Source organism: Macaca nemestrina, chromosome 8, assembly GCF_043159975.1.
Source record: "Macaca nemestrina isolate mMacNem1 chromosome 8, mMacNem.hap1, whole genome shotgun sequence".
NCBI classification, from domain to species: domain Eukaryota; kingdom Metazoa; phylum Chordata; class Mammalia; order Primates; family Cercopithecidae; genus Macaca; species Macaca nemestrina.
In genome coordinates this window covers 93,545,677-93,559,701 of record NC_092132.1, presented here as the reverse complement: position 1 = coordinate 93,559,701, position 14,025 = coordinate 93,545,677, and the positions used below count along the sequence as shown (strand labels likewise).

General features: G+C 37.5%; 1 protein-coding gene across 6 annotated transcripts in view; it reads right to left on the bottom strand.

Moving 5' to 3' along the window:
* LOC105463377 (protein-L-isoaspartate (D-aspartate) O-methyltransferase domain containing 1) overlaps positions 1-14,025 on the bottom strand; it is an 81,590-nt gene that overhangs the window by 28,488 nt on the left and 39,077 nt on the right. The window lies entirely within an intron of this gene.

Below are 14,025 nucleotides of genomic sequence, written 5' to 3'. Positions count from 1 at the left end.
CCACATGAGAATATAACACACAAATTACAGTTAATCCCTTTTCAGCTTCTGAAATTGAGCCAACCAGGTTTTCCACTCAACATTTTTTCCTTTAACATTAGACCTGGAAGGTGTATTATTTTCAGTATCTTTAGGAAATATTTAACTGGATGTACCCTCCACTCAATGTCTAAAACAACAGCGCATATTTGGATTGTTTCTACTGACCATTAGGAACTTTTAACCAAAAAAATCACAATCATAAATTGTCACGTTTGAATGTTCAAACAGTACATGTAAAATATGCTTTGCCGTCTAAGAAATATCTAGACTATACAAATTTAACCAAAATGTTCAGATATAATCTTCAAACCAAAATCAGATAAGAATAATGCCTTCCCCTAGTATACTTTTATAGTTTTTTAAAAACACTAATTTTACTTGAAAAATGTGTTCAGATAGGAAAATTAAATAAAAAGGTGCTTGATTCATCAAACAACAGAATTAACTTCCTTTGCAATGTTTTTACATTTTACGAATTGCCCTGATTAAAACAATGTTAAACTTTTTGCTTGTTTCCTTCCTTATGAACTCTTAGCCTTCATCTGAAAACTGGAACATCTGTCCAAAATCATTTATGACTCCTTGCAATTACTATTACTAGAGATAAACTGAGTAAAACTAAAATCTTTTATATTCAAAATAATAAAGCAGACAAAAAATTTAACTTAGAAAAGCACACAGTGAAGTCACTTTTCAATACATTAAATGTGAATATTCTGAGAATTTGAATTTCCATAGGTGTCAACATATAAAATGTTTTAAAAAGCCAAATAGTTTTCCTCATTTAAAATAATTCAAATACAGGCAGGATGTGGTGGCTCATGCCTGTAATCCCAGCACTTTAGGAGGCCAACGCGGGCAGATGGCTTGAGCCCAGGAGTTTGAGACCATCCTGGCCAACGTGGCAAAATCCTGTCTCTACTAAAAATAGAAAAATTTGCCAGGTGTGGTGGTGCACACCTTTAATCCCAGTTTCTTGGGAGGCTGAAGCATAAGAATTGCTTCAACTCAGAAGACGGAGGTTGCATTGAGCCAAGATCTTGCCACTGCACTCCAGCGTGGGTGACAGAGCAAGCCTCTGTCTCAGAAAAAGAAAAAAAAAAAAAATCAAATAAAGCTACACTTACTTATGTACACAGTAAGAAAAATACTATCCTATGACATAAACCTAATTTCCCTTTCTTCCTTTTAGGGTGATCCATTGACTATAAAACATGAGACGTTTACATTTTCATTATCCATTAAGAACCTAGGGGTCAGGCACTGTGACTCACACCTGTAATCCCAGCACTTTGGGAGGCCAAGGTGGGAGAATTGCTTGAGCCTAGGACTCTGAGACCAGCCTGGGCAACACGGCAAGGCTTCGTCTCTACAATAAACAAAAAAGTAGCTGGGCTTAGTGGTGCATGCTACTTGAGAGGTTGAGGCAGGAGGATTGCTTGAGACCAGGAGGTAAAAGCTACAGTGAGTTTGTTGTGTTCCTGCCACTGCACTCTGGGCTGGGCAACAGTGAGAAACCGTGGTTTTGTTTGTTTTAAAAAAGAAGAAAGAAAAAAGAGAGAAAAAAAAATCTAGTTACATTTTTATAAAAACAGAAAAACCAGGGTTGCATAGATAGTCCAATTAAAAAGGTTAATATTGCTGGCACTCTATGTTTCCTATAAGACTCTATGTTCCTGTCACTGCAATTCTGGGCTGGGCAACAGAGTGAGACCGTGTCTTTAGAAAGAAAAAAAAGAGAGAGAGACAGAGAGAGAGAGAGGGAAAAAAAAATCTAGTTACATTTTTATAAAAAAGAAAATCCAGGGCTGCATAGATATGAGATCAATTAAAAAGGTCAATACTACTAGCACTCTATGTTTCCTGTAAGACAGAATATGTAAATATAATAACAAAGGTGTTAAGAATCTATAATCAAAGCTTCTAATCCATAGTTCAAACTGCACTATTAACAGAAAGAGTCTGAATTTCAAAGTTCTAGGCTCTCAGTTAAAGATGCCACAGGTCTCTTTTTCGTTTTATTTTTCCTGCTTTCTGCTTATTATCTAAAAGCAAAGTTTGCAAATAAGCTTAAAGAAACTTTCGTTTTTTTCACATAACTTGTTTTTCATACTACTTTGACACAAGATATTTAATAATGAAAGATAAAGACAATTCATTAATATGTAAAGGATTTGACAAACAACAAAAATACACATGTAAAATATGCTATGCATTAATATCGAATGTAAACACCAATTATGATTTTTTATAGATGAAACTGTTTAATTTTCGATGACATGGAGGGACATCTCTAATGATAACTACTTAACAATGTGAATGGTAACTAACATGTTCAAAGTAAATTAAAAAGAAAAATGCATTAATAAAAGGCAGAATTTAAATAGCAATGTCACCAATATCTCATTTATTTAGAATGTGATATACACCTTGAATGCATTAAGTGTATAAAAATGTAATGCAATGCTGATTATTACAACTCACATTTGGTATCTATATTAAATAGAACAACAGGAGAATAAAACAGAAAATTGAAAAAGCATACATAGCTGCTTCTGAGAAAGGGGACTAAGAGATCTAGGGTGGTAAGGAAACATTTTTATCATTATATGCTTTTGTATAAAGTTTAACCATTTGCATGTATAACTTTTTTCAATCAAAAAACAATGGGCTACTGAAAGAGTTTTAAAAAGAGCATAAATGTTCAAATAAATAAACAAGTAATATACAGCTAATAGAAAGGTACAAGTTGTCAATGGAAAAAAGTGAAATGGTATCCAAAAGATGATGATGTTAACAGGCCAAGTGAAGCATAAATTTGACTTAGAATTCCAATGTTATTTTGTATTCGCCAATGTGAAGATTTTTCTATGAAACAAGGGCTTAATTTTTGTAACATATATTTTTGAAAAAAAGAAAATGTTGACCTTTAATAGCTAAATATTAAAGAGAACATAGAAACATACAGTGAAGCCAAAGTTTATTAAAACAAATACAGTAATTAGAAATACCTAGGAATCTTTACATAAAAAATAATTTTTAAGGTTGACAAATCCCCATCGAGAACAATAACAAATATACTAAAATCTAAGCTGCTTTCAAGTTTTCAAATCACATTCATTGGATCTAATTTTCTAATAATTGGATCTAATCTAGTTCATTTATCATTTACCAATTAGTCAAGAACCCAAGCTTGTACATAAAAGTCAATAATTACTCGATTTAGGCATCAAGTGTCTATGCAATACCAATTTTTTTAATTTATATCTATGTTCACCCCGTGTAATGTCCAACAGTTTGACAGTGTGGTGCTGATGAGTAGAAGACTGAGGCAGACCAAGGAAACCTAAGAGTTCCACACTGCATCTGAAGAAAGTTCACTGTGCCTTTAGTATTTTGTGTAACGCTAGTTTACAGAACATAGCCACAGGCAAAAAGTACTTCATAATACATAAAGTTCTAAAGGTGAAATAATTCAAGATCCATCATTTCAGCTGAGGACTCTGAGATCAAAATACTGGTATGGTGAGAAAGATAGATGAAAGGTCAGATGTCTTGGTTTCCAATCCCAGTTCCTCCTAACTGTTATATAATCTTAAGACCAGTCACTGTAAGACCGGTTCCCACTGTATAAAAGGAGTCCCTGGGAAAAAGCATTAAATTTACGTAAAAGTACTGTGCACACTGTAACGTAATAGACAGATAAACTGTTGTTAAAAATTATGATGTGCTCTCTCCCCATATACAGGAATAGTTAGTTGTAGAAGCATAATTATAACCTATATAAAGGGTTATCAACCCTGACTGCATATTAGAATAACCTGGGAATTTTTAATTTTTAAAAGTAGATTAAACTTAATTTGATTTAAACTGTAAATGCCTGGGACCTACCACAAACAAATAAAAAGGAATCTCTCAGGGTGTGACCCAGGGTCTGCAGATAATCCTAACATGCAACTGGGGCTGAGCAGTACTAGCCACCTTATTATAAAGCTCCATCTGAATTATTTTTTAAAATCTGTTTTGGACTATCCAAATCTCTGTTCACATTATAGTAAAGTAACATCAAGAGTTAATAGCTACCAGCAAAAGTATTTTGGCTAAAACTAAATATTCACCACAAGGGGGAGTAGGTGGATCAGTTATTAGGTTTCTATGAAACTAATATAAAGTCAATGAGAATTAAAATATAAATATAAAAGGATCTTTCAAGAAATTACAATGACATTACTAATTTTAGTTATATAAAATAAGGTATCTTTATGAAGATTTATAAGCAACTTTGTAAGTATTCAAGGAGAGTAACGGGTAAAAAGTTGACAGGAATAGGTTTCACTCTTTCCACGAATATCCTGTGGTATAATGCACAAAAATAAAACAGACCAAAGGTGAATAAAGGAAAAAGGAGGAAAGCAATTGGCGAAAGGCTAAGTAATTATTAACTAGACAATTAAGAGAAGCTGTTCTAATATATTCCAAACACTTATTAAGATATATTTATTTCTCCCATCCAACTATATCACATTGGGAAAAACATCAAACACTGTCAAATTTGTCCTGAGTCTTGCCATGTTAGCTTAACCATTCTGAAGCTAGTAAGATTAGACCTTGTTCTTTGCTCTCCAGCTTTGGGAAAGGCATCATGTAACAAGTCCTGCAATTTACCAGAAACACGTTCCAGTCCCTCGCCTCCTCTCAGTCAAACTGAGAGGAGGCGATGCAAATGCTATGCAAATGCTACTCTCTTTTATCACACATGAATCTTAGAAATATGTTTACAAAAGATCTCAAAGTGTTGGTTTCACAGTTACAGAGAATGGAACCAAGGCCCTAAGTAAACCATATCTCTAAAATGTCGAAATATCAAGAACAGATGTCACAATAAGTTAATTTACATATTTCTACACAATGTGCTAATATTCAAGACTAATAGGTCAAGAACAACCTATGACTATACCCCAACATGCGCAATGTAATATTAAAACAGAGATTAAATTTCTAACAAAGAAAATTCAACAAGCTGAGGAAAAAATTTGTTAAGGTATAATACAGAATAGTTTAAAAAGCTAATTTAAACACCTTCAGATTTTGACTGAAATTCTTTTTTTTTTTTTTTTTTTTTTTTGAGATGGAGTTTTGCTCTTGTTGCCCAGGCTGGAGTGCAATGGCATGACCTCACCTTCGCATCCCGGTTTCAAGCGATTCTCCTGCCTCAGCCTCCCAAGCAGCTTACAGGCATGAGCCACCACACCCGGCTAATTTTGTATTTTCAGTAGACGCAGGGTTTCTCTATGTTGGTCAGGCTGGTCTCGAACTCCTGACAGGTGATCTGCCCGCCTCGGCCTCCTAAAGTGCTGGGATTACAGGCATGAGCCACTGTGCCCAGTCTCAAATTTTTCTTAATGCAATCATTTTCCCTGGAAGACAATTTCATCAGCTCTTTCATTCCACTGCACGTCTATTTGTGAAGTACATGAAGATACCTGGGACCAGCATGGTAATAGATTCACATAAATACTCAATAAATATTTGCTAGACTAAATGAAGAACAGCCAGTAAGATTAACACCACACTTTTATTGCTAGTTCAGAAGCATCACGCACAATTTCAAGGGTAGGAGATGTGTCTTAAACACTTTCATATCCTCAGCAGCTGGCACAGGGTCTAACATAATACTTGCTTAAAGAATGATAAAGTACATAAATGTAGCTACAGTCTCAAATTTAAAAGGTTCACAACGAAGACTGAAACAAATGATATCCACAAAGTATAAAAATATTTTTCATGTCTTGATTTTAAAATAGTGCCTGACCAAAAAAAATATGTTAAATCTATATTATCTGATGGTAGGGAATGATGCATGCCACAGAAGTAAATGTTATTAAGTACATTCCATTCAAAATTAATTTCTTATTAGTTTTAGCTGCTTGAAGAAATCTGTCAAAATTCAACAAATATTTTCCTTTTACTCCTAAATAAATTTGCTCTGACTCCAAGCCAACTATCCTTATAAGGCCTGTGAAAATCGCAGTGTCCTCAGAGCTCTATAATAAAGTTATCGTCAAAGTGGGGAGGCAACTAGGTAAAATATACAAGAGGAAAACAAGGAAAATACTTCGAAGTATTTCTTTTAATACTTTTAAATTTTCAGCCCTGTGATTATGTTACCTACTTCACAAAATAAAATTAAAGAGGAGAGACTGGTACTCAAGCTTCTGCATTATATAATTTAGAAGAAAAAAGGGCTCTTCATTAAGAAAGGAAACAGAGGAGAAAGAAGAGAATTTGGTAACTTTTTGTCACATGTGCAAGAGGGCAGGAAAAAAGCAGTTGGGGAAAGGCTTCAATTCTGGAATCTTCTGTACACTGGAGAAGAAACAGGATGCAGGCACCATGTATAAGAATCCAGCTTGGGAGTGCAGCCTGGAAGATCAAGAGTGTCCAGAGCTTAGTTGCCAGACCTTAGAGGCAGAAATCTATGAATCCTTTGCACATGGATGTTAAAGAAAGAAGAAAGATTCACCCTTCACTACAGGATAAAGTCAAAGTTGCTCCCAAAAAAGGACAAAGTATTTATAAACATAACACATAGACATGTGAAATCCAAGGAAACAATTTTTGGCAAGGGTGTGGGAGGGTAGATAGACTGACCCCACAGGAACCAAATCCAGAGAGAATGTGAAGGCAGGTTCCAGATGAGACCAAGAACTCCAGCAGACCAAGCAGCCCTGCCAACTCCAGCCAACCTCTGGCTGTAACCTGACACATTCAGTCCAACATCCAACTCAGCCTAGGGAAGACTGTGTCACAGAGTAACAAAGATAACTCTGTAGGTGCCAGCTCCTACACAGGGAGATAGAGATTCACAAATTCTACACTTAAGGAAACAAATTCAGAACGGTTTAGTACTTTTCTCGAAGTAACACGCAGTCAATTCTCATTATTTACTGTGTAATAGTTATGTTCTAAAAAATACAGCAAACATTGAATTGGCAAAAAAATGAACTGTTGCTCCTTAGGAAAATATGTACAAACATAAATATATCAAACAGATTATAATATTAAATCCTGAGAACTCATCCTGGTAGAGGCTATATTATTTATTTTACAAAAGAGAAAATAAACTTAAGAAGTGTTAGTGACTTGCCTGAGCCACCCCACGAACTGTTGCCAGAAATGGGATTCAAGTCATCAACAGGCCCCAGCGCAGACTGCAGCTTGTGACATGCCTTTGGTCATCTCTGTATGACCACGGAGATAAGCAGGCAGAGAGAGCTTCACTTTATCCCACCTCAGCTAGGAAGATGCAAAGCAGGAGACTCAAATTTTTTGTTACTCTCTGCAAGCTCGCAAGTGATCATAAAAGCAGTGTGGGTTTTGATTTGGGGAGTTCAAATTAAGTATTAGTAAGTAGGTGAATTCTCAAGAGACAAAATTTGCAAATAGTAAGGATTGGCTGTATTTGCTACATAGACAACCTTGGTTGGGAAACAGTTAATCACAAAGATAAAACTCAAAATGCTCAGAGAACCACCTAAGCCACTTCACATCACTGGAGAAATTTCCTCCTAACTTCTAAGAATAGTATGAAAAAATATAACCAGAAGAAATTAGTATGAAAACTTTGTAAAACCTGTATTGCTTCCTAATATTTATTATTATTATTTACTATTACTGTATAATCAGCAGTAATATTATTCATAAACACAAAATCACCTGGGTATTGATTTTCAGAGTTAGCAGCAGTGAAAGAGGTGGTTGTCAGTAATGACTTCTACTGCACAACCAGTGTAAGTGAGAGGGGAAAAAAAAAAAATCTAAGAAATAGAACAGTGGTGGCAACTCCATATGGTGCACAAGGGCAGAAAAAAGACGCCCAGAAGCCTAACTAGGACTAAGAAGTAATAGTTCAAATAGTTAAAGAGTTTCATGAATTTCATAAAATGTGATTAGCCTAAAATAAAAGGTTGTTTTCAAAACAGATTTGCTGACAAAGCCCCAAATAAATCACATATTGAGAACAGATGGGCCAGGCGCAGTAGCTCACTCCTGTAATCCCAGCACTTTGGGAGCCCGAGGCAGGCAGATTACAAGGTCAGGAGATTGAGACTATCCTGCCCAACATAGTGAACCCCGTCTCTACTAAAAATACAAAAATTAGCCGGGCATGGTGGTGCATGCCCGTAATCCCAGCTACTCGGGAGGCTGAGGTAGGAGAATTGCTTGAACCTGGGAAGCGGAGGTTGCAGTGAGCAGAGATGGCACCACTGCACTCCAGCCTGGGCAACAGAGCAATACTGCCTCAAAAAAAAAAAAAAAAGGCCGGGTGCAGTGGCTCACACCTGTCATCCAAGCACTTTGGGAGGACGAGGAGGGTGGATCACCTGAAGTCGGGAGTTCGAGACCAGCCTGACCAACATGGAGAAACCCTGTCTCTACCAAAAATATAGAATCAGCCAGGCGTGGTGGCACACACCTGTAATCCCAGCTACTAGGGAGGCTAAGTCAGGAGAATCGCTTGAACATGGGAGGCAGAGGTTGCGGTGAGCCAAGATCATGCCATTGCACTCCACCCTGGGCAACAAAAGTGACACTCTATCTCAAAAAAAAACAAAGAACATTGTAATTCCTAAAAAGAAAAAAAACAAAAACAGAGCGAGGCATGGTGGCTCACACGTGTAATCCCAGCACTTTGGGAGGCCAAAGTGGGCAGAACACTCGAGGTCAGGGGTTCGAAACCAGCCTGACCAACATGGCAAAACCCCGTCTTTAATACAAAAAAAAAAAAAAATTAGCCAAGCGTGGTGATGCACACCTGTAGTACTAACTACTCAGGAGGCTGAGACAGAAGAATCAACTGAACCAGGGAGGCAGATGCTGCAGTGAACTGAGATCACATCACTGCACTCCAGCCTAGGCAACAGGGTGAGACTCTGTCTCAAAAAACAAAAAGATTTCCTTTAAAAAAAAAAGAAAAAGCGTTAACAGTATAGAGGAAAAGCTGAGGTTTGTTTTGATGCATAAAACAGAGTATATCTTATAGAGAAACCCTGATACCTGCAGAATGTGTTTTTTGTTGTTTTTGAGACAGAGTCTTACCCTGTAGCCCAGGCTGGAGCGCAGTGACGCGATCTCGGCCCACTGCAAGCTCCGCCTCTCGAGTTCACGCCGTTCTCCTGCCTCAGCCTCCCAAGTAGCTGCGACTACAGGTGCCTGCCACCACGCCCGGTTAATTTTTTTTTTTTTTTTTTTATTAGTAGAGGCAGGGTTTCACCGTGTTAGCCAGGATGGTCCCGATCTCCTGACCTTGTGATCCACCCACCTCGGCCTCCCAAAGGGCTGGGATTACAGATGTGAGCCACCACACCCGGCCCAGAATGTGTTTTATCTTACCAAGAAGAATGAGACGTGAGGAATGGGGGAACTGACCACCCTGGATCTCCCTAATTTTTCAGCTTAAAGTAAGTTAATAAAGAACATTCTTTAAGAGGCACTTAAAAGAGCATGAAAAAACATTTGAAAATTCTATTTGTGATAAAGACTTATATCCAAAATATATATAAAGAATACTTACAATTCAATAATCAACAACCCAATTAACAAATAGGAAAAGATTTGACTAGTCATGTCACCAAAAAAATATACAAATGGCCCATAAGCACATGAACAGCTATTCCATATCATTAGTGATTAGGGAAGAGCAAATTAAAACCACAATGAAATGCTACTTTATATCAACTAACATCGTTCTTTAAAAAACGAAGTAACAAGTATTAGTGAGGATGTCAAGAAACTAGAACCTCATATAACATTGGTGGGAATGTAAAATGGTGCAGCCACTCTGGAAAACGCTTTGTTGGTCTCTTAAAAACATAAATTTACCATACAGGTTAGCAATTCTACTCTTTTAAGAATCTACCTAAGAGAAATGAAAACGTATATCCACACAAAGATTTGTACCTAAATGTTCATAATGGCATTATGCATAATGGCCAAAAACTAGTAACTCAAATGTCTATTAACTGGTGAAAGGATAAACAAAATGTAGTGTGTATCTACATGATGAAACAGCATTCAGCCACAAAAAGGAATAAAGTACTCAGACATGCTACAGCATGGATGAACCCTGAAAATGTAATGCTAAGTGAAAGAAGCTGGATTCAGAACACCATACATTGTATGATTTCATTTATATGAAATGTCCAGAAAGGACAAATCTATAGAGACAGAAAGTAGGTAACTGGTTGTCAGGGACTGGCTGAGTACTGGGAGTGGATGCAACTAGGCATGGGGAATCATCTTTTCAGCACATTGGAAGTATCCTCAAACTGTATTGTGGTAATGTCTGCACAACTCAGCAAACTTAACTAAAAATCATTGAATTGTACTCTTAAACGAGTAAACTTGATGGTATGTGAATTATACCTCATTAGAGGCAGAGGGAGCGAGAGAATATGCATAAGCATGCAGGCAAAAGAGAGAAAGCACAAGCGCTGAGGTCAAAGGCGATATAGGTTAGCTGAATAAGGACCACCTAACATCCCATGAAAAAGAGTGAAAGAGTGTAGAGGTCAAACATGATGGCAGCAGATAGCTTAACTAATGCTTTTGAATAACATGGCAACTGCAGTAAGTTTCCTGCTTACCAACTGTCACCTTTAGGAAAGAATGTTGTAGCAGCAAGGTAGTGGCATCTATAGTGCTGGATGACACTGGCAGTCTCCCCAAAATCAATCCTAATAATTAGGGAACTAGGCAAGAGACTAAGAGAAAGTCATTAGGTGGGATGAATCTGTATATGTTTTATAAGATACCTAGAATTTTTATAGTATGGATTATACAAGAATATGAAAATGAATCCCTAAGTAAAAAGGATCAGGATTGAGAATCCCTACCTGAATCACAAAGAGTTTATCATAATAACTTGCCTTCGCGGTTCTGATACTCAATTCAGTTATGGAAAGCAGAGGTAAAATATAGGACGTGGGAGGCTGCTTTTTTTGCATCCTATTTTTCAATGGAATTCCCTGAGAATGAAAAGACAGTACTGAGAGGAGAATCAATTAAGTACTAGATCTTTATGAAAACCCTTAGTTCAGGGAAAATATTTAAGGAGAAGCAAGCAGGACATGAAGAATTACCTTCAATTTGAAATTCAAAAACATGTCTCAATGACACATCTCAGGAGTTGGAGTGATCTATTCTCCATTGTCTTCAATAAAAGTAAATTTATGAACAATTCCCTAAAGTGTGCTTTAATCATAAGAAATTTTCTAAGGAAAACCCAGTACAAAAATTAACCATGCGTATTGGTACTCCCAGCTACTCAGGAGGCTGAGGCAGGAGAATCACTTGAGCCCAGGAGGTCGAGGCTGCAGTGAGCCAAGACCGTGTCGCCACACTCCAGCCTGTGCAAGAGACTGAGACCCTGCCGAAAAATAAATGAATAAATTAATGATAAAAGAAAAACCTAACTTAGTCTCACTGAATTTGTGTTTCTGGATTTGTGTTTCTGGAATGAAGTGGAAATTCCGCAAGGGGTATCTTCCTTAACTGTGTTACCAAATCACAGATGCCCCACTCTCCCTACTTTGGCCGGGACTCCTCCAGAGTTTACTACTAAATATGTACTACCCATAGGACCCACTGTCTATGGGGAGCACCCGTTATCCCCATCTTGTTAGTGGAAAAGAAAAATGGCTGAGCCATAGTGTTATAGTTTTTTTGTTTTAAATAAAGAACTTCTGTTAATAAGGTGGCTGTGAAGCAGTGGAGCCAAATTTGATTCACTACACTCAGATAATCACAGGGAGCATATGAGCATGCTCCTCTGGATCCAGTTCTAAGTGATTTTTACGGATGTATACCTTCCCCTCCATGACATAAAACACACACAATACACAAACTAAAAATAGAAAGCAGGGTAAAAAAGATAAAGCTTCCTTAGAAGCCTGGTGAATTTAAGACTTATTAGCTGTAATCATAGTTTTACAGACTGTTGTTTCTGCTTCTCCTTCTTTAATCTTTCTCACCAAAGGAATATTCTTAATCAAAACGAGAACAACTATATCTTGGTCTTAACTTAGCAGGATCACATGAAGATAAATCCTGGAATAGTATCCAGGAGCCACTGCCATATATGTAAGATCCATGATTCCCTAGAGCCTTGTAACAGGAGGAAACCATCTAGCGCATTGCAGATCATTTACACCAGTGGTCCCTTTCCCCACACTGCCCATGTCATGGATTAAAAGACATTCATGATACAACAAGTTTGACATCTGCCTACAGTGCCATCTGGCCACAGACATCTAATCTCTTGGAGCCTGGGACTAGGCAATGAGTCTAAGAAGGCAACCTCATTGCTGGCAAGATTGCAAATTATGATGCATACCTCCCCCATCCCAAGTTTGGCTAGATTGACCTCCCTCAGCATGAGCCAGTTGGCATATACTAGAGAAGTGGAAGACAGAATAAACAGGCACTTTCAGGCTGGCCAAACATGGTATAAGGCTTGGACTCCAGCCCAGAGTTGCCAGAGCTGGTTAAGAAACGTTCAAGGATAGCAATTCCCATTTTTTTTTTTAAAGAAGCAGCTCTCCCTACTCTCACCTTTAGATTTTGCAGACTGTCTCAAACCCTATAGATTCCTTTTTCAAAGAAAACTGGTGATAGAAGTGACAGACATCTGGAAGTTCCAACGTGTTAAGAAATTCCTGTCTCAGGACAGGGAGGAGGGCCAAATTTAAATGCAAGCTTCTAAATTTCTCTTTATCGATGAAAATTAATAATTTCCTATCACCTTTGAGCAGTTCTTATACATTAGGAACTAATTCAGTTGCAGAATGAAAGGCTTCCACCCCCACTCTTTTAAATGAAACAGATGGGAGGTCCCATGACTAACAGAGTAAGGAACTAGCTAGTGTGTACAGAGGAAATTTCAGACCTGACTATACCTTAAAAGTCATAATGTGACCACATAATTTATTGTCCAAACTCAGACACTTAGAGGAATAAAAGGACACTATTAATACTGACAATAGGAAAACAGAGATAAAGTAGGACTGTCCCAGCATACTAGAACATAGTCACCCTACTAGAGGATATGTCATTCTCTATTTAAAATTCTTCAATGATTCCCCATCACTTTAGAGTGAATTTTACACCACATTCTCATCCTTATTAATTTAGGGATATACCTCAACTATAGTACCTATCAGACTACATGAAGGCTGTTGATTTTCTTATGTCTTCTCACACCCCACCCACCCCCTCAAATAATGCTCTATTTTAACCTATGCCACACAGTAGCAGCCAGTGAATACGGCAGCTGAACTAAATGGCTTGGTAAACTTCATAGTTGGTCATCCTCCATCCAACATAATGTCTTACAGCAGATCTTCCTCCACCCATGTGTCTTCCAGCTATATTCCATGCTATCCAGTTGTCACTTCCTAAATATGTGACTTTCAGGCAAGTTATTTAACCTCCCTGTGCCTTTGTTTACTTGCCCATATAAAAGGATTAATAATAGTCTGTACTTCAAAGGAGTATTAGGAACACTGAATGAGCTAATACACACACACTGCTTTAAACAATACCTAGCATTTAACACCCAGTAAGCTCTTTGAGGGCAGAAATCTTAGTCCCTTTTGATCACTGCCATATGTACATGCCAGGAACAACGCTTGGCAGAGCAAACACTCGAAAAGTTTGCTGAAAGCTTAATGAACATATACTTCTTTCTTCTCTATTTTTCTCCAATCCCTTGCTTTACTCTGATAGTGCCACATCTTATATATCCCACATTCTCCTGTCTCTCTAACAAAAACCTGGCACAATGCTCTTAGATAACCATCAAACTTTATATGCCAGAAGACAGAACACTCTACCTGAAATAGATTAAATATTACTCCTGAGTTTCCTGCCTACCAGCGCTTGACTTGAAGTATAGACAATGACTAACAGAGAACAGTCAGTTCC